Genomic DNA, 22,418 nt, shown 5'->3' on the forward strand with positions numbered 1-22,418 from the left:
ATTAAAAAAATTCTCATCATGTGGTACAATACTTATGATGATGGAGTTGTGACAGCCTGGATCAATGAGAAACTAAATGAGCTGCCCAAGGTCACACAGCTAGCATGTTGCAGAAGGGAAACTGAACCCAGCTCTTCATGGTTCAGCACTAAGTACCCAAGGAGAGGTCTTTTCATCTTTAAAAAAATTTTTTGTCTTTATTAATTTGTTAGTTTACTTTTAGTTTACAAGATTCAGTTCCACAATTCCTTGAGTTTCAAATTTTCTCCCTCTCCCTTTCCTCCCACCACTCCTCCCCATGGTGGCATGCAATCAAGTACAGGATCTGCAAATACTTCTACATTAGACATTAGTTGGGTTATGAAGAAAGATTGTAATGGATGGAATGAACAATGGGAAAGAGGAAATAAAACCAAACAAGAAAAAGAAAGAGAGCAGGTAATTTCTTCAATCTACATTCAAATTCTGTTCTTTCTAATATATCTCACCACCATGAATCTTTTCAAGTTGTCTTATAACCCTACAATGCTGAAAAAAATCCAGTCTATCAAAGTTGGTCGTCACACATACATTGTGTCTGTAATTGTGTACACATTTCTCCTGGTTCTTCTCTTCTCATTCAACATCAGTTCATATAAGCCTCTCCAGGTAAATATGAAGTCCATCTGCTCCTCATTTCTTATAGCACAACAGTATTTCATTACATTCATATACCACAACTTATTTAGCCATTCCCCAATTGATGGGCATCCCCTTAATTTCCAATTCTTTGCCAACACAAAAAGAGCTGCTATAAATATTTTTGTGCATATGGATCTTTTCCCCACTTCTATGATCTCTTTGGGATACAACCCTACAAGTGGTATTGCTGGGTCAAAAGGTATGAAATTATTTATAGCCCTTGCGAAATAGTTCCAGATTGCTCTCCAGAATGGTTGAATCAGTTCACAACTCCACCAACAATGCATTAGTGTTCCAATTTTTCCACATCCTCTCCAGCATTTGTCATGTTCCGTTTTGTCACCTTAGCCAATCTGTCCAGTGAGATGTGGTACCTCACAGTTGTATTGATTTGCATTTCTCAAATCAATAGTGATTTAGAGCATTTTTTTCATATGCTTATAGATTTACTTTCCTCCTCTGAAAACTGCCTATTCATATCTTTTGACTATTTATCAATTGGGGAATGACTTGTATTCTCATATATTTGAATCAATTCTCTGTGTATTTTAGAAATGAGGCCTTTATCAGAGACATTGGTTGTAAAAATTCTTTCACAATTTTCCACTTTCCTCTTAATCCTGTTTACATTGGCTTTGTTTGTACAGAAGCTTTTCAATTTAATGTAGTCAAAATTATTCGTTTTACATTTTTTAATGCTCCCTATTTCTTGTTTGGTCATAAAGTCTTCCCCTCTCCATAAATCTACCAGATCAAAGTGTATTATTCTTATGAGAAGAAATTTACCTACCCTTCCCCCTTACTACTATTTCCCCCCCTTCTAACCACTCCCCCTTCTTATTCGCCCCCCCCTTATCCCACCTACCGCCTGTAGGGCACAATGGATTTTTATACTTATTGGAGTATGTTATTCCCTCTTTGACCCCAAATCAATGAGAGTTAATTTCATAGAGTGCTCCTCTTCCCCCTCCTTTCCCTCTATTATAATGAGTTTTTGTGTTTTTTTTATGTCAGAATCCTAAACTTAACTGATTATGTTGATCCCTCTTTGAACCAGAACCAATGAGAATAAAGTTCAAATGATGTTCATCTCCCTCCCTCCTTCCCCTCTCCTATAGTATATTTTTATGCTCCTTCGTGTGGCATAATTTACCTTTTTCTGCCTCATCCTTTCCTTTTCTCCCATCCCTTTGAACCTTTTAACAAGTTTTTTTTCTTTTATAATCAGATTAGTTCATTTATGCCCACACCCTCTATCTATGTATACCCCTTTTAAACATCATGATAATCATATAAATTTCAATATTGATAGGTATCAGTTTCTCATATAAGGATGTAAATAGTTTGCTCTTATTAAATCCCAAGTTATGTGCATGTATGTGTGTGTGTGCATTGTGTGTGTGTTTTCCTTGTTTACCTTTTTATGTCTTTCTTGAATCTTGCAATTGGATATCAAATTTTCCATTGAGCTTTTTGGCTTTTCTCGTCCAGAAAGTCCGGAAGTCCCTTATTTCACTAAATGACCATCTCCTTGCCTGAAATATTATGCTCAGTTTTGCCAGGTTGATCCTTGGTTGCAGTCCTAGCTCTTTTGCCTTACAAAATATCAAATTCCAATCCCTCTGATCTTTTAATGTAGAAGCTGCTAGGTCCTGTGTAATCCTGACTGTAGTTCCACAATATCTGAATTGTTTCTTTTTTGCTGCTTGCAGTATTTTCTACTTGACTTTGTAATTCTGGACTTTGGCTACTACATTTCTTGGAGTTTTCATTTTGGGCTGTCTTTCAGAAGGAGTCTGGTGAATTCTTTCGATAACTATTTTACCCTCTGATTCTAGGATTTCAGGACAGTTTTCTTTGACAATCTCTTGGAGGATGTTGTCCAGGCTGCTTTTTTCATCATGGTTTTCCAGTAGACCAATAATTCTTAGGTTATCTCTCCTGGATCTGTTCTCCAAGTCAGTTGTTTTTCCAGTGAGATATTTTACACTTTCTTCTAATTTTTCAATCTTTATCTTTTGTTTGACTGACTCTTGATGCACCATAGAGTCCTTAGCTTTGATTTGATTGATTTTATTTTTTAGTGAATCATTTTCCTTGGTTAGTTTTTGAAACTCCTTTTTTAGGGAGGTATTTTCTCCAGATAGATTTTGTACCTCCTGTCCCAGTTCACAAATTTTTCTTTTTAAGTGATTTGTTTTCTTCAGTGAAATTTTTTTTTCCAATTTGGTCACTATAGATTTAAATTTTTCTTCTACCTCTCTAATTTGTCTTTTAAAATCTTTCTTGAGCTCCTCCAAGAATGCTTTTAGGACTTCAGACCAGTTCATATTTTCTTCTGTGGTCTCAAGTATGGATACAGAGTCCATGGTGTCTCCTGAAAGTGATTCTTCTTATTCATAATAATAGAATTCAATCGTCTTTGTTCTTCCCTTTGCAAGTTGCTACCCACCCATTGTGATTGCCTATTTCCTGACTTTAAAGTGTATTTCTGCTTCGGGGGTCCAGAGTGCTCTGACCCAGGCTTCTCAAGCTGGGATCTAGGTGCCTGGTTGTTGACTTTGTGTGCTGTAGCCTCTGTGTGTCTAGACTGAGGCCAAGGACAGGATTCTCAGTATTTCCCCTGAGTTACCCTGAGGTTCACAAAGTAACCTGTGGGGGAGGGTTGGTCTGGCCACTTCAGATTTCCTCCTCTATGCCCCTGGACTATAGCTCAGGAAGGCTCAGCAGCTGGCTGCCGGCAGTGCTGGTGTCTGCTGATTCCCCTGGTGGTGCTAAGGTCCACCTGGGCTTGTGTTGTTAGCACTTGCTGGCTCCACCACCCTGGGCTTTGGGGGATCCTGCTGGTCAGCTGAGATGGGGCTTGTTGGGATCCCTCCTGCCTTTCACTTCAGACTCCTTACGGCCTCAGTTGTATCCTTTCTCAGTGCCTCCTAAGCCTGAGGCTATTTCTACTATTTCAGGATTTTACTCTGTGACATTTATCTCTGGGTTTTCTGGGTCAGGGAGGGGGGATCAGAGCAGCTAGGGTTTACTTTGCCATCTTGGCCTCTGGAAATTCAGGTAGATGATTTTTAAACTTCCAGGATGTGGGCTGATAGCCCCAGGAGAAGTTGCTCTCCCTTCTGTGGCCCTGTGCTTTTTCTTACCCAGCTCCAACTGATCCTCCTGACCCATGGTGAGATGCTGGTGAGACTGCTGCTAATCGCCCTTGGGGTGTATCAGTCTTCTGGCTCCTTCTCACTCCAATGTAGTCTGCTCTCTAATCTGTACTGTTGCAGCCCCCACAAGCTCCATGCTCCCCCTGCCCAGACCTACGTGGATACCTTCTTGGTCTGGGATTCTGCTACGCTCTGTCTCCCAGTGGCTTCTGTCACTCTAAAATCTGTTCAGATGCACTTTTTAAAGTTTAGTGACTGGATTCATGGAGGAGCTTAGAAAAGTTACTGCTTCCCTTCCTGAGGTCTTTTTATCTTGACTAGAGGTTGGCTTTCAGATTCTATGGTTCCTCTTTCATCAGTCCAGCTCCTGCCTGAATCTACCTACTTTCATCTCTGCTACCTGATACCTGAAAGTCTTCTCCTGATCTTCAAGGACATCCCTGGATGCAACCTGGGCTAGTGTGCTGTGACAAGGACAGAAAGGGAGGCTGAGGGAGAGCAGGCCACCCTGACCCCTCTCCCTGCCCTTTGAATCTCTCCCCTCCACTGGCTGCCCTTGAGAAAGGTCCATTCTTTCTCTCTGTTGGCTTTTCATGGGTAAAGATGAATAGAGGAAGGAGCGTGTTCCCTAACACAGCCCCTCCCATGCATGGAGAACAGGTGGGGGCACCTTAGAGGCCTCCCAGTCTTGCCCCCTCATTGTACATGGGCAAGAAGTGAGACCAAGGGAGAGCAAGTCACTTGCTCAGGGTCATACACATAAATGTCAGAGCTAAAATAACGATAATGAGAGGAATAAATATTTTGTTATTTTGGTTGTTTTCAGTCATGTCTGACTCTGTGATCCTTTTTGTGGGGTTTCTTTAGCAAAGACACTGGAGGGTCTACAACAGTAGAGTATTCATAATGCCTATGGTGACTATAAACATGCTGATATGGTTATTAATCACAAAATGTAACAGGCCTTCCACTTGGGGGGGCATAGCTAGAACATTTATTCAAATACAAGAAAACTGAGTTCCCAAACCAGAAAGTCAAAGCCATCACAGTAGCCACAGAGTTGGCACATGTAGTTAATGCAGTAAACACCCACATTCTCAAGCCTTCAAAACAGAACAGGCTACATCAGGCTAAGTTCCTCATCTCCTCACTCATGGTAACTGCTCAGCCTCCATTTAGCTTCCTCCTAGCAGCTCCAGCCCCCTGCAGTTCCTGTCCCTGGCACTCAGCACGAGTCCTTAGCAGAAATTCTGGCTGGCTCAAAAAAAAAGGAGTTTGCACAGCCACCACTTCCAGTCACTGTGCTGGCTCCAGCCTGGCTCCTGCTCAGCTCTGGCTCCTTCCTGCCCCACCCCTTCCTGCTATGTCAGCAAGTTCAAGGGGCATGGAAGATCTTCCAATCCCATCACCATTACTAGGGGTTTGCCATTTTATTCTCAGATGAAGAAACTGAGGCAAAAAGGGTTAAATGACTTGCCCAGGGTCACACAGTTAGTAAGTGTCTGGGACCAGATTTGAACTCAGGAAGATGAGTCTTCCTGCCCCCAGGCCTGGCTCTATATCCTATGTCCTACCTAGCCACCCTATTAACTACTCTGCATTACATTAAACAAATGTTTTGGCTCCACATTGCTATATTATTAAGTGCCTACTATGTGCCGGGCACTGTGCAACACCTTGGACGAGGCTTAACCTCTCTGGTGTGAAGCTTCCTTCCCTTTGAAAAGAAGGGGTTGGAGAAGTGATCCAAGGACACTCTCAAGGGCTCTCTGAAGAACTCTGGAATTGATGGCGAGGCATGGGAGACACTGGTCCAGGACTGCCCAGCATGGTGAGCCCCGATCAGAGAAGGTGCTGTGCTCTGTGAGCAGAGCAGAATTGGGACAGCTCAGAGGAAACAAGAGGAGTGCAAAGTGAGAGCTGTGTCCTCTCAAATGTCCACATGCACCGCTGGTGCCTGACCCGGGGCAGAGCCATCTGAGCTCCTATTGGTCAGATCGGCCAGTCAGTCACACTGTACCTCGACCCCGATACAGGGATGCCATTGTGGTCCTCTTCAAGCACCAAGGACAACAATGATACCATAAAATGTCTGTCATGTGAAAAATGAGCATTTCCCTCTGATATTTAATAACTAAGTATTGTATCAGACCCAAGGCTTCCCTTCCCACCTTTCCACTTTCTTATGGAGAAACTAACCAGGGTGAGAAATGTCTCTTAGAGATTTTCCCCGGCCAAGATCTACTCAGACAGTAAAAGAAATTCTAAGTTTGGGCTGATGGGTATATTCCTGCTCATGGAGCTTGCTCAGACAGGCCTGGGGAAAGTTTGCTTCTCCCTATTATCAAGACAAGTGATATAGAAATTGATGTCTCTTTGGCCAAGGTTTGAGTGACCTGAGTCATGCACCCCAAGGCCTTTATTTTAATATAGCCCACACCCCTCATTGTATTGATCATTTGAATTGCTTTCTGTCCCTCAGGGATACCTACTCTTTGAGGAGCATATAAAATGTGATCCCCCAAACTTTAGGGGTCTTTGACCTAAGAGAGGTGACCAAACTACCATCCTTTTATTAATAACATTCTGGCCTTATTAACAAAATGATTAAATTACTGAGAAACTATGTCTTGAGCCTTTTTAATCAGTCAAACAGGACAGAACAAAGATGACAATGTTTATAAAGCACTTAACACAGAGCTCAGTACACAGTGGGTGCTTAATAAATGCTCATTTCCTTTCTCTTCCTCACAGGGCAAAAAAGATCCCAGCAGTTATAAGATCCCTGAGGGTTGAGACTGTCTCCCCACACTGAGAAAGTGCTAAGTGAATAATTGTTGAATTGAATTGAATTGTGGCAAGACAACTTTGTGTGGAAGGAACCTGTGGGTTTTGGTGGGTGGGTGATGTCAATGTGAATCAATGGTGTGCCATGGGGGCTGGGGCATTGAGAAAAGCTAGTATAAACTGAGACTATGTTAATAAGGCCTTGTGGTGTCAGAGCTAAGCAGGTGAAGGGTGCTGATGCCCTCTGTCTCCATAAGACCACAGCTGGAGCCTTGGTTTCATGAGCATCCCTATTCAGGGAGGATGCTGGGAGGCAGTGGGACCTACAGCAGTGAAGGTCCTTAGAGAGAGGGTTGTGCAGGAGGGCTCTTGTCTGGGCGTGACTCGGAGGGGGTGCTCACTGAGGTCCTTTCCACTTTTTACTTGTGAAACTCTCTCAGATCACATGCAGTCTTCCTGTAGCCAGATGACAGCAAGCAGTAGAACCCCCCCCCACCCCCGCAGAAGGTTTCCCAGTCCTCCTGCCATCTTGCTCATTCATCGTGTGTCTTGGCCATGTCTTCTTTACACATATGTGTTTGCATGTTGTATCTCCAGCACTGAGCACGGCACCTGAACCATAGTAGGCTTAATGAATGTTTATTGACTTGACTAGAAGGGTAGTAATTGATTACTTCAGGGGTAGAAGGCAATCATCTGAGTCTAGAATTTGAAGCTCTTTGTATTGCGATAACTTGCATTTTAATATTTGCAAAATACTACAAGTAACATAAACCTGTACAAAGACACATTATCTCCTTTGATCCTCACCAAATTCCTGCAAAGTCAGTGTTGTTATCCCTATTTTACAAATGAAGAAACTGAGTCACAGCATCCCACAGCTGGGAAGTGTCTGACGCAGGAACCCCACTCAGATCTCCCTGACTCCAGCACTCTATCCAACATCTACCACCTTTTGAGACTCAGAATTGGCTTTGGAGCAACACCCTCCTTCATCACATTCCCCTCCCCCCCTGAAGAGGGTAAGCTCCTTAAGGGGGGGCCAATTTTCAGTTTCGCTCTCTGTCCTTCATGCCTAGCACGGTTCTTTGAACGGAGCCGATATTTAATGAAAGCTTGCTGGTGCATTGGGCAGGTTTTGTGTTTGTACTTGGGTTCATGCTCTGCTGGTGTCTGTCCTTCTGCTCGGTGGTTTTCTGTCTATTCCAAGTTTCCTGTTCTTGTCTTCATTTACCTCGGGCTCTGTTCTCTGAACTGGGCTAATGAACCCGGAAATGCCCCTTCCCATTGGCCTTGCAATGGAGCCTTGTCCAGCAGGGTCATGTGCATTTCTAAATAACATGGCTGCCTAGGATGTCAATAGCATGGGTACAAGGATTCCAGAGCAGAGCTGTAGTGCAATGATTTAGTGAGTCCATCTCCCTGGTCCAGAAGACAGGAGACAAGCCCCTGAATGGACTGGCCAATGGGTACCAAGTAATTCCTTAGTCTTTTTTCTCCAGGTCAAACAATCTGAACTCTTTTGACCTTTTCTCAGAAGACCACTTTCCTATCACTTTAATCATTTTTGTTACTCTTCTTTGGACCCAGGCCAACTTCCACATCCCCCCTAAAATGTGGGAAGTCAATCCGGCTGCAGCAGCCTAATAAGATCCAGATTGCTGAAGAACCGAGGAAGGAAATGTCTACCAGGGTCTCATCTCTTCTAGTTGTGTGTCTTAAGAGCAAGTGTCTGCCAAAAATGAAAGCTCCATGTCACTTGCTTCCATCGTTTTTTTTTTCCTACACTAACAATTTTGGAACGTTTACTCATATACTGTAGTTCAACAAGGCAGCTAGAGATTTGATTTGTCTTTGTAACAAGGGACTTTCGTTCTTGCATCCTGAGCCAGCAGAAAGCTGGGAGGGGGCGTGGCAAGTCGGTGGATGAAGCCAACTTGTAAAAGCATGTGTTTGGCTGATCCAGGTCCATGTGGAGCAGGTATAGACACAGAACTGGTGTAGATCTGCTAAGCATGTAATGAAGAGGGGCCTTTTTGATTGGCTGTGAGTGTGAAGCAACTGGAGCTACATTCATAAGGTATTTAGCAAGCTCATCCCCTCTCCAGGTTGGATTTCTTCCAGTCTGGCAGCATTCTGATGGGAGACCCTTGGGCCTCCTCATCTGGAGGAGTCTGGGAATGGAGCTCTTAGTTCTTGGTCTTGGCATTTGTTCTATCTTCTTTGGGTGAAGGAGACGAAGGTTTGCAACCTTGGCTTCTAATTGTTCAGGAGATAGCAACACTAGATAAATGGAACATAGTTAAAAGGACTACGTTCCAACATGATGGGTTCCAGATCCAAAGGCCATTCCCAGCCGTGGTCAAAGACAGTAACAAATTAGAAAAGATAATGATGGAAAAAACAAAAAGCCAGCCCTACATGGCAGAAAGATCAGCACATTTGAAATCAGGAGACATAGATTTGGCTTCTCGCTTTCCTCCTCATGACTTCTGTGACTTTGGCCAAACCATCAGGTCTCAGTTTCCTCATCTACAAAATGGGATTTGAATAGATCATCTCTAAAGTGCCTTCCTGTTCTCAAGCCTGTGCCTGGAGATGCTGGGGATTGTTGTGAAGACTGCAGTCCAAATTGTTGACTTAAAAAAAATGGTCAATGGTTTAAGAGAGAGACCAACACTGCTTTTCTCCGCTTTTTAGAAAATGTTTAATTGATGCAGAACAGGTGGCCCAAGGATGAAACTAAGAGAACTCAGAATCTTCTCACAGAGAGAAAAGAAAACAACCACTTCTTTTTCCAAACAAATGAACGTGGAAACCTAGAGCCAGAATAATTTGCTTCAAGAGCTCATTTGCAAAATATTAGTGAGGATGGTGATGATGGGAGGATATATTTTGAACCAGGATGACCTTACCAAATGCTATAAAGCAGTGAAGTAAAAGGAAGCCTATAGAGAACTTGGCATGAGACACCGCCGAGTGAGACAATTTTAGACTATTTGCAGAGGTAACTAGAAGGAAGGCAACGGCAGATACAACACAGATACAACAGACACAAAATGATCAGCTTTGCCAATGCTTCCATAACACTGCATTCTCACTGCTGGTGACAGTGCACTGAAGTTCATTTAGATTCTGCTGCAAAGTTTTGAAAATAGAACATGATATGGCGCCACAGAATGGGAAGATGGGGAAATCACCCAGGTACAACCAGTCAGTCGGCAAATCATTTATTGACATGTTAGTATTACCATGTGCCAGGGACTGTGCTAAGTGCTAGGGATCCAAAAAGAGGCAAAAGACAGTCCCTGCCCTCGAGGAGCTCCCAGTCTGAGGGGATTCACGTTGATGGGAAATAGCTGCTCTTTTGACTCCAAATCTAGTTCTCTTTCTATTGTACTGCCCTTCCTCCCCCTGGGATAGAAGAGAAAGAAGGAAAAACTGTTGAATTGTTGTTTGACTTCCATTTTCTCTCCCAAGAAGCTTGTCCTTGGGATTGTAAAGGATCCAACAACACCAATGAGCTAAGATTGAGCTGACAACGAAGACGAAGATAACCTAGCCTTGAGCATGGCATGTCCAGGTCACCAGACCCAGACGGACGTGCCCTCAGCTACCGACTGAACTGGGCCATGGGACTACTGAACTTCTGTCATTGATCTTTGAAAGATCATGGAGGATGGGAGCAAGAAGTATCCCAGCACCTGCCGAGAGGCCAGACTCCACTGGCATACCCAGGCACAGAGGCCAAGGCATCTCCCTGCCCCAATGAGGGGGCTCATAGTGAAGGATTAATGGGTGAATCAGCACTGAACTCCTTATCAGGGTCAGTAAGTATTTAATTTTTCTTATCAAGAAAAGCACTTTAAATTATTTTATTGGTCTTAATAATTACTGATGACCATTATCATTTTTGTTGTCTTAGGATATTCTATGTTTGTCAAACTTTCCCTTAGTGTTTTACCAACTATCTAGAGGAAGGAAGGAAGCTTGTATTTGAAGTCAGAGAACCTGGGTTCAGATCCTGGCTCTGCTCCTTCCTATTTGTGTGACCTTGGGCAAGTCACTTAACCTCAGTGTCTTCCACTGTTTACACTGTAAAATGTGGGAGTTGGTCCAGATGCCCTCTGAGTTTCTTTGCAGCTCCAGATCTAGGATCTTGTGGTCTTCAAGGGATTGACAACCTTGGCCAACCTACTTCATATGACTTGGTTTCCTTGGGTCTCATTCTATTAGAATGTCCAGATTCAGTTCTTCAGGGCAGGAACTGGTTTTTTTGTTTTGTTATGTTTTGTTTTCCTCTTTGTATGCCCAGCACTTAGCCGAGCACTTGGCACATAGTAAATGTTTATGTGCTGAGTGCAATTAGGTGGCACCATAGTGCCAGAGGACTAGACCTATAGTCAGGAAGATTCATCTTCCTGAGTTCAAATCTGGCCTCACACACTTCCTAGCTGTGTGTTCCTGGGCAAGTCACTTAACTTGTTTACCTCAGTTTCCTCATCTGTCGGATGAGTTGGAGAAGGAAATGGCAAACCACCCCTGTATCTTTGCAAGAAAACCCCAATGGAGGGGTGGCCAGGTAGCACAGCGAGGAAGAGCACCGGCTCCAGTGTTGAGAAGACCTGGAGATTGAATCCTGGGCTTAGACACTCAGCACCCACCCAGAAACACCTGGCTGTGTAACCTTGAGCAAGTTACTTAACCCAAATTGCTTAGGGGCAGCCAGGTGGCTCAGCGAGTAAGATCACCGGTACCAGTGTCGGGATGACCTGGATCAAATCCGGGCTCAGATACACAGCACCACACCCAGAAATAACTGGCCGTGTAACCTTGAGCAAGTTACTTAACCCCGATTGCTTTAAAAAAAAAAAAAGAAAACCCCAATGGGGTCACAGAGCATCAGACCATCAGATGTGCCGAACAACAGCAAGATGTGCTTAAAAAGTTCTCCTAAACTCTGCTGACTCTGGCACTGCCTCACATTGAAATGCGTCATCTCCACACATCCGGTAGACCAGAGCACCGGGGGTTGTCCACTCTTTATCTCCACTTACAGATAAGCAGCAGCGGTCTAGACCGGCTGTATGATGTTCAAGGAAGATCCCTGGCTCTGTCTCCTCCTAGCAGGGTGATTCCCACCCCCATCAAACCAATTTCTTTGAGGCTCAGTGGTGCCACTCCCTTCCTTGTGCTTCGCTGCAAGGAATAGCCATTGATTTAGAGTGGGAAGGGAGCTCTGATGCCTTGTTCAAAGCCCATTCTTTGCAGATGAGGAAACCGAGGCTTGGAGAGGTTCAGGGACTTTGCCTCAGGTCCTAAAGGGAGGAGGGAGCCAAACCTGGGTCCTGACTCCAGAACCAGTACGCTTCCCACTGGGCCACACTGATGGGCTTTGTACCAAGCCTCGCAAAAGGCATGGGTGAGTACCCAATGAGATGGCCCAGAGTATTGAGCCTGCCAGGTATTTGAGCAGTCAATCATGCAAGAAGTCCTGAAAAGCCGTGCCTCTGAGATGGGCACTGTGCCTGTTGGGTGGGTTTTCCTGACAAGTCCCCCCACCCTAGGTCTGCTGTGCAGGCAGTAGGATTTTCAGTGGTGCCCAGTGCCTGCTTGCTGGAGCTGGCTCCTTTGCTGACCCTGCACCCTACTCAGCGCGCAATTTTGATTCTGCATTCCACGGCCTTCCAGGAAACCTGATTTGTTTAAAGGACGGCTTCAGCTCCAAAACATGTTTCGCATTTAAGGGTCAAACAGCAAACCCTTTGATTAATGCAACACCAGAAGCTTCAAGTCTCTCCCTCCCCCTTCTGGGAAGAGGCAGAAAGAACTAACTTTGAAGGCTATTAAAAGTGGAGGGGAGAAAAATGAATGCTAACGAGCCTACAAAAATAGAAGGCCAACGGTGAGTGCCAAGGCATGAGCCAAAAGGAAACCGAGTCCCACTCCCGAGTCGTGGACAGATGAGTCACGAGGAGTCCGAAAATCAGTTTGCTTTTTTCCCCTTCACTGAACTAATGATGATTACAAGATAAATCATGTTTGGAGAGGAATCAAACTGATTAGATTGAAGTTTCCGCAGAGGGTTTTGGAATGATCCATGGCCCAGGGCGATGCTAATTGAAAACTTGCATCTGCACAACTCTGAGCTCCCTGGCTTTTCATGAAACAGTATAGCAAGGGCCCAGGGCTCCCAGAGGGCTGGCCTGATTTCTGGAGCAGCTTTCTGGCCCTGGATCTGGGGACAAGACACTGCCCTATGCTTCCTGCCCAAGGGTCACACAGAAATCCTAGGCAACTTGTTTACAGTTTGACAAACCATCATCTGGTAAGGGGCTTTATCTAGAGCCCTAAATATGGAGAAAGACAGAGGAAGGAAAGGAAAGAATGAAGGAAGGAAGGAAAGAAGGAAGGAAGGAAGGAAGGAAGGAAGGAAGGCAGGAAGGAAGGCAGGAAGGAAGGAAGGAAGGAAGGAAGGAAGGAAGGCAGGAAAGGAGGGAGGGAGGAAGGAAGGATGGAAGGATTTCCCTTTTGTGAAGGGATAAAGTTTGGTTGAGGTTTCTTAGAATGGCCTTATAGTTTAAGAAATTTCATCCTATTTAAGAATGGGTCACTTGGAGGAAGTCAAAAAGATTTTATTTCCACCAGAAGGTCTATGAAGCAGGCTCACAGGAGATATTTCATGCTTCATTGGCAGTAGAAATGTACCAGAGTGACCTTCAGTGCTGGGAGGAGCATTTGAACTTGAGGTTTCAAAACTGCATCTTTCCCAAGATTCCCAAGATTCAGGCAGTTAAGGGTGGGAGGTAGGTGGGGAGCTGTTGAAATTTGTAGCTAAGTCCAAAAACTAGAAAGGGACATGAGCCCTTTCTGACTTTTGAGTTAGACAAAGAGCTCATTGTCTCATAAATTTAGATGACTGAGGAGTGAGATGTCTTGAATCTCAGGCTGGGACGAGCTTTTGAGGTAATCTCGTCCAACCTTCTCATTTTGCACATGTGGAAAGAGGGACAGCCTAGAGAAAGGAGTGGCTTAGGATAGTAGAGCTGCAACATATCTCACAGGCCACCTAGCCCTCCCCCCCATCCCCATTAACAAATAATGAAATTGAGACCTAGACATTTTATTCTGTCTTCCCCAAGGTCACCCAAGTAATGGAACAAGATTTGAACCCAGGCCTCTGACTCCAAGGCAGCAAAATTCACATGGAACTCTTTTTCCTCTGTCCATGGGTAGCAGCCAACCTGCCTTAGTAAACATAAGCTGGAAGGTTCATTTCTGAAGCCTAGTACCCATGCTCACTGGCTTAAGGACCTGTTCCCCATTCTTCTCAGCCTAATCTCAAAGTCTTTGGCATGTGAATTCTTTCATTACCACCCAAGGTATTCTTCTATCATAGAATGTTGGAACACAGAGATCCCAAATGGCCCATGGGGGAAGCCTAGCTACCCAGTAGCTCATCTGAGAGAGATTAGAGAACTTTAGTGGACCACAAGCTCATTCCAAGTCAAAGATGCAACAATATTAGCCAAAAAATCTAATTGGATCCCACCCTGAATGAGAGAGGGGAAGGCCTGCCACCGTCCTTCATGGTCATGCCCCACTGAAGGGCTCTGCTCCACTCTACAAGTCTCACCAGGAGACTTGGCTCACTGACAAAGTAGACAATTATCAGGTGATGGAGATGAGGGTAGTGAATCCCCTGGGGATCGCATTGTTGGGTTGTCCATTGAAGAAAATGGAAGTGTTTGTCCCGGAGAAGAGAAGACTCAGGGGCAGAGATGAGAGAAGCCTTCAAGTACACAGGTCTATGGTGTCTAAGAGCAAAATCAGGACTCATAAAATCATGGACCTCAGGGACAGAAGAGACCTCAGAGGCCACTGAGGTAAACTCAGACCTGAAAGAATTCATTGTCATTGGAAGAGAGAGAAAGACAAACAGACACAGAGAGACACAGAGACAGACAGGCAGGCACATACCGAGACACAGAGAATGGGACACAGAGACAGACAGACACAGGGACAGACAGAGAGACAGACAAAGAGACACAGAGAATGGGACACAGAGACAGACAGAACCAGACAGATAGACACAGAGACAGACACAGAGAACGGGACACAGAGAGAGACAGACTGACAGAGAGGAGGGCATGGTCTAGGTGGTCTGAGAAGAGAAGGCTTGGAAATGGATGCCTCTCCACTTCTCTGTCCCCAGGCATTTTCAGAGCTTTAGGAGGAGAAGTGGGAGAGCATTGTCATAAAAGCAGAAAGAGGGAGACATAAACAGCATAAACTGCTGCGGTCAAAAGGAAGGAGGCTTAATAAAAGGCTGGTGAAGTTCACAATTAAGGGATGATTGGGAACCTTGTGGAGAGCAGTTCCGGTCCAGTGGCAGAGTCCAAAGCCAGATGGAAGGGGTCGACGAGTGAGCAGGATGGGTGGCAATAGAAGGAGGGAGTGGAGACAGGCCTTTTCTAAGAGTTTAGCCGTGAAAGGGGAGAAAGTTAGACGACGAAAAGGGACAGGATTGGAGAATGCAGTGAAGGCTGGTCTGAATGTGGGAGAGGAGACCTGGGAGTGTTTGCAGGCATCAGGAGAGGAGCAGAGCAATAACCGAAGAATGTGGACTAACAAGGACCAGTGCATGAGAGAAGGGGCCAGTGCCTGGAAGAGGAAAGGAGGGATGAGGTCAGCACAGATGGCGAGGCATGCAGGCAGCCCCTCTGCATGTGGGGACAATTAAAGCACCCAGGGTTTAAATCTCAGTTTTGCCATTGAGATTCCCTGTGTGACCTTAGGCTTCACTCGACCTCTCCGGGCCTCAGTTTTACTTATATGTAAAATTAAGGATATGGACAAGATTGCCTGCAAGGTCCCTCTTAACTAGAAATCATTGTTCCTGTAAGGAGAAAAAATGACTCATCCTCTGAAACCAAAGCAAAGGAGGAGGGAAGGACGATTTTGTAGGTGCAGAACAGGAGAAGGGGGGGCTCATGGTGGATCTCTCAACGCTTTTAGTAAGAAGGGAAAGGAATAAACATTTATTACGTACTTTCTATGTGCCAGGAACTGTATTAAGGGCTTTAAAAAGATCTTATTTGTTCCCCATAACACCCTAAGAGGTAGGCGCTATTATTATTCCCATTTTACAGATGAGGAAACTGAAGCAAGCAGAAGATAAGTGATGAGAAAGAGAGAGAGAGAGAGAGAGAGAGAGAGAGAGAGAGAGAGAGAGAGAGAGAGAGAGAGAGAGAGAGAGAGAAGGGAGAGAGAGATATGTAGGGAGAGAGAGAAAAAGAGAGAAAGAGAGACAGAGAGAGACTGATGGAGGAAGGGAGAGAAAGAGAGACAGAGAGAGAAGGAAGAAGGGAGAGAAACATATGAGGGAATTTCTTGAGATGTAGAATTGTGAAAAAACTCCTTGCCTTGCTCTTAGGATCTGATTAGGATCTGAGTTTCTGGTCAACATAAAACAGGTCCTTCATAAGGGTCTCTAAGCAACAGGTAGAGGTTTTCCAGCTTCCCAGCAGGCCAGGTAAGGTTCAAACAATGCAATAAAGCTTTCTTCCAATTCCCATCATTGTGGAACCACCAGGTGTTAACAAATGCTGGTTCACAAATGCCTGCCTCTGTCTGAATGAGCTCAAGCATTTGACTGCTTGGGATCAGCTGAACTCCTCTGAGCCTCTTTGGGTTCTGTCTGTCTGCTCTTCCCAGGATCCTCAGGGAAGCGTGTGGCCAGTGAACCTATGGCTAAGTTACCTGTTCTCCATCTGCCCTGGTTCAGTGTTCTGTAAACCAATACATGTGATTAACTTTAGGCTCCAACCAGATGCACTTGGAGATTGAGGGGTTGGGGCTGCCAGAGGAGGTCAAGAAAACATCGAACAAAAACATTTTAAATTATGTTGTGCCAGATGGAAAGGAGAGAAAGTTCACTTGATGGGACCCTAATAAAGCTGCCCCCCAGCCCTGGTATTCTAACTTAATTATAGGCCTGGCCCTAGTGAGCAGCAGGCCCACTGCACCTACCTCCCCTCCCCACCGCCAATGTCCTAACTTCTTGGTATCTGCCTCACTGCTCACTGGAACAGCAGGTGTGTCCCTGAGCTCTTAGGTCCCACAGAAACAGCAGGTGTGTCCATGTGATGGGAACCCAGCTGCTGCCTTTACCTGGTCACTGCCCCCAGACCCATTCCCACAGAAACAGGTGTGTTGTATTCAATCACAATCACTTCATCCATCTAGCCCAAGACAGGACCACAATAGTCAGCCAGTTGGAGGGCAGAATGACCAGAATGTTTAAGCACCGAACCATAGATGGCACCCCTCCTCCATTACCTAATCCCTTAACAAACCCCTTCTGCCTTTCTAATATTGATGATATTCCTCTATACTATGTAAATTTCCATCGTGTAATTGCATCTTTACCCTATACAAATCCATCTTGCTTTCTCTAAAGTTGCTGGTTCCTCTTGGAACTTAGCCCGCTACATGAGAGGCGTCAATCTCAATAAAAGCCTATCCTTTAATTAAAGGTGGTCTGACTCTGAATTCTTTGAGACGGTTCCACCACAACATATCATGTAACCGTGACAGTTTTGGGTGGGCAGAGCCCCCACCTCAAGAGTTTTTGGCGTCCATGGGTTTAAACTGTAGCACACTTAAAGCAAATCTTAAGTTATTCAGGACACTAAGCTTTCAGACCTGGGTTCAAATTCCACCATTGGCATTTATTAGCTATATGATTTTGAGCAAATCTCACCATATCCCTAAGACTCAGTTTCCTCCTCTCTAAAAGGAGGAGAATACCTCTGATTGTATGTATCCCACAGATTCTTGTGAGACACTTAATACCAAGTGTTTGGAAAACTTTAATGTTCTTCAAATGCCAGGTACTGTAGTGTAGTAGAAAGCTGGATGCTAAAGTGCAAGGATGCGGGCTCATATTTCAGCTCCGTTCCTTACTTCTACACAATCTTAATTTGCTTCATCTCTCTGGACCGCAGTTTGCTTATCTGTAAATTTAGGAGGTTTGGCTAGAAGACCTCTAAGGGCCTCTCTGTCTCAATATCTCTGATCTAGATTTTTAGTAGCACTGACTCCTGTCCTATGTTCTTGGGCAAGAGCATGACAGAATCAACTTGCCCATGAGATTTATTCCTTGTACTTTTGTTGTGGAAAGATACCTGGACCTGGTGTCAGGAGAGACCTAGGCTAAAATCCCATCACCAGCAATTACTAGCTCTGGGACTTCAGGCAAGTTAATCCACTTCCCACAATCCTGCCCATGAAGGGTTGTTACAATTCTTCTTTTGTCAATTAAATTTTATATTTATTTATAGTTTACATCATTAATTTCCACAAGATTTTGAGTTGCAAATTTTCTCCCCTTCTTTCCCCTACCCACCACCCCAAAACAGAGATCCCACTGTATAGCCCCTCCCCCAATCTGTTCTCTCCTATATCCTCCCCCAAACCCCTTTGACTTTCCAGTAGAGCAAGATGGATCTCTATACCCCAGTGCCTGTATATCTTATTTCCCAGATGCATGTAAAAAGAAATAATATATTTTTTAAACATTTGATTTTAAAATTTTGAATTCCAGATTCTTTCCCTTCCTCACTCATCACCCATCCTTACTGGGAAGATAAGCAATTCAATATAGGTTGTACATGTGTAGCTATGCAAAACATTTCCATAGTGGATATATTGTGAAAGACTGACTATATTTCCCTCCCTCCTATCCCGCCCCCCACTTGTTCTTTTCTCTACTTTGACACTGTCCCTTTCAAAAAGTGCGTGCTTGTAACTACCCTCCCCCCAACCTGCTCTCTCCTCCATCATCCCCCCTCTCACACCCTTCCCCCCTACTCTCCTGTAGGGTGAGATACCCTATTTAGTGTGTATATCATTCCGCCCCAAGCCAAATTCAATGAGAATAAGATTGACCCATTCCCTTTTGTCTTCCTGTTCTTCCTCTCCATTGTAAGAGTTTTCCCTTGCCTCTTCTATATGAGATAATTTACCCCATTCTGAAATATCCTCTCTTTATATTTTCCCCATCTCTTTCATTATATTCCTCTCTCACCTCTAAATTTCACTTTTTAAGTATCATCCCTTACTATTCAATTAGTCCTGTACCCTCTGTATATGCATAATGATACACATATATACACACTCAAATATGTATTCATATGTACATATTCCCTCCTATATAGACACACACACGCATATATATATGTGTGTGTGTATGTGTGTGTGTGCATTTATATTCCCTTCAACTATTCTCACACTGAGAAAAGTTTCATAAGTTACAATTATCATTTTTCCATGTAAGAATGTAAATAGTTCAACTTTGATAAGTTTCTTATAATTTCTTTTCCCTGTTTACCTTCTCATGCTTCTCTTGCTTCTTGTATCTGAATGTCAAATTTTCTATTCAAGTCTGGATTTTTCATCAAGAATGCTTGAAAGTCCTCTATTTCATTGAATGACCATATTTTTCCCTGAAACATGATACTCAGTTTTGCTGGGTAGGTGATTCTTGGTTTTAATCCCAGCTCCTTTGACCTACAGAATGTCATCTTTCAAGTCTTTTGATCCCTCAGTGTAGAAGCTGCCAGATCCTGTGTTATCCTGATTGTGTTTCCATAATATTCAAATTGTTTCTTCTTGGCTGCTTGTAATATTTCCTCCTTGATCTGAGAATCCTGGAATCTAGCTATAATGTTCCTATGAGTTTTCTTTTTGGGATCTTTTTCAAGAGGTGATAGGTGGATTCTTTTGACTTCTATTTTGCCCTCTGGTTCTAAAATATCAGGTCATTTTTCCTTGAAAATTTGTTGAAGGATTATTTCTAGGTTCTCTTTTTTTGATCATGGCTTTCAGGTAGTCCAATAATTTTTAAATTATCTCTCCTGGATCTATTTTCCAGGTCAGTGGTTTCTCCTTTTTTTTGCTTTTTTGGAGGGCAATTGGGGGTTAAGTGACTTGCTCAAGGTCACACAGCTAATTTTTGTGTTAAGTGTCTGAGGCTGGATTTGAAGTCACGTCCACCTAACTCTTGGGCTGGTGCTCTACTCACTTCGACACCTAGCCACCCCCTGTGGTTTTTCCAATGAGATATTTCACATTGCTTTCTACTTTTTTCATTTGTTTGGGTCTGTTTAATAGTATCTTGATTTATCATAAAGTCACTAGCTTCCATTTGCTTCTATTTAATTCTGAAGGAATTGTTCTCTTCAGTGAGCTTTTGAGATTCTTTTTCCAACTGGCAAATTTGGCTTTTTAAGGCATTCTTCCCCTTATTGGCTTTTTGAGCCTCTTTTGCCATTTGGGTTATCTTATTTTTTCAGGTGTTATTTTCTTCAGTCAGGTTGTTGACTCTGTTTTCATGATTTTCTTGCATTATTCTCATTTCTCTTCCCAATTTTTCCTCCACTTTTCTTATTTGGTTTTCAAAATTCCTCTTAAGCTCCTCTATGCCCTTTAAGCAATTCATATTTTTCTTGGAAGCTTTTGGTACAGGAGTTCTGACTTTTTTGTCTTCTTCCTGTTACATGCTTTGATCCTTTTTGTCCCCAAAACAGGAATCTAAAGTCTTATTGCTGTACTTGCTTTGCTTGCTCATGTTGCCACTCAATTACTTGACTTTTGAGCTTTTTGTCACAGTAGAACTCTGCTTCCAGAGAGGAGAGTTTGTCCCAAATCGCTGGGGTTTTCTCAGCTTTCAGAGCTATTAGTTGGTTGCCCTCGCTGAAGCCTCCGCAGGCTTTGGCACCTGGTCATGCACCCCAGGACCTCCACCCATGACAGAAATCCAGATCCAAGCAGGTTAAAGCAAGAGTGATTACTACTCATAATGGTTTGCTTGGTCCCCCTACAATCTGCAGGCCAGGAGCTCTGAAGCAGCCATTGCAGCGGTGGCCATCATGCCTCAGTCGCTTCTCCCTCTGGACCACACTCTTGGACCCCCTGTTCCCAAAGTCTACACTGACTTCTCACTTTGTCTTTGTTATTTAAGGGTTAATAATTATGGCTACCACCACAGCTGCTGGTGATCCACCATCCCAATGTTCCTCCATCTGCAAGTTCTCAGGCTGCCCTGAGGCTCATGTGGGGCTGGGCTCTGTTCCCAGCACCCTGTGATGGACCCTCCCTGTCAGACAGCTGGACTGTCTTCAGTAGGAGATTTGTTTCTCTCTGTTTCTTTGTGGGCTCTGTAGCCCTAAAGTTTTTTTAGAGTCACTTTTAATAGGTATTTGAGGTGGTTATGGGGGGAGCACACAGAGTTTTCCTGCTTCTACGCCATAATTGTGGCTCTGCCCTCACTGTTACAATTCTTAAATGAAATAATGCTAGGTAATGATGTTAGTAACGTATGCTTTGCTAGCCTGGTGACTTCATGTAGAAGGTGGTACCTGATCAAAGACAAAGGGCTATTGGCTTGAGACAATAAAGAGGCAGCAGAGGTTAGAAATATGTACTCCTAAGAAATGAAGGAGTCTCAGCCTCTTTTCTTCTCATTCTCAGCCTGCACAAGAAAGCTGCAAATACTCCACTCATCGAGCTGGTGTTCAGATAGGATGTATTCCCTGGAAATGAGTGTAGGTTGACAGGAACAAGAAGTTCAGGTGAAACCTCTTTGTGACACAGGAAGGTGGACATAGGATGGTGGTATCACATATTCTGGAATGGCTTGTGCATTGGACTCTGCTTTGAGTTGCCTGAGGTCTTAGGCACAGGCCCTGCCTTCTAATGGTAGGGCAGTAGCGACTGTATCCTAAGGTCATTTGTTGTTGTAGTGGTGGTTCAGTCCTTTCAGACCTGTACGACTTTTCATGACTGGGGTGGTTTGTTGTTTCCTTCTACAGATCATTTTAAAAATCAGGAAATTGAGACAAACAGGGTTAAATGACTTGCCCAGGATCATACAACTAGTATTTTACATTTTCTTTTACATTTTTATTCTTTTGAATTTGTTTGATTGATTCTTGATGTCTCATAGAGTCATTAGCTTTCACTTGCCCTATTCTAAGTTTTAAGGAGTTGCTTTCCTCAGTTAGCTTTTGTACTTCTTTTCCCATTTGGTCAATTATACTTTTTAAGTTTTTTTTTTTCCAGTGGATTTTTGTATCTCCTTTTCCATTTGACCAATTCTATTTTTTAAGCAGTTATTTTCTTTTTCCAAGCTGTTGACTCTTTTTTCATAAGTCTCTTGCATCACTCTCATTTCTTTTCCCAATTTTTCTTCGACCTCTCTCATATGATTTCTAAGTTCCTTTTTGAGCTCTTCCCTGAGTTCTTTCTGATCTTGAGACCACTTCCCATTTTCCTTGGGGTTTTGCCTACAGGTGTTTTGACATTGCTGACCTCTTCTTAGTTTGTGTCTTGATCTTCCCTGTCACCACAATAACTTTCTATGGTCAGATTCTATTTTTGTTGTCTTTTTTTCTTGTCTTTTTTGACCCTTTTCCATTCTTTTAAATTTGAGCTCTGCTTCCAGGGAGGAAGGGGTACTGTCTTAGGCTTCTTGTGTCAGGGGCTGCAGGCCCTGGATGTTTACCTGGTGCTGCACCGATGTTGCCCTGAGGCCCACTTGGAACCCTTTTGTCTGGTACTATCCTGAAGGGATGGGTGGGGGACAGCTGGTGTTGTCGGAGGCTGTAGGGATCTAGTACCTTACAGGGTGCTGAGCTAGGGTCCTAGTGCTTATGTCTGGTAAGTGCTGAGGCCATTGGGGTATTTCTGCATTTCCTTGGGGCTACACTGAAGCAGGTGACTGTC

This window comes from Petaurus breviceps, unplaced genomic scaffold (assembly GCF_028583685.1).
Source record: "Petaurus breviceps papuanus isolate PSGF00001 unplaced genomic scaffold, PetGlider_PUasm1.0 567, whole genome shotgun sequence".
NCBI lineage: Eukaryota > Metazoa > Chordata > Mammalia > Diprotodontia > Petauridae > Petaurus > Petaurus breviceps.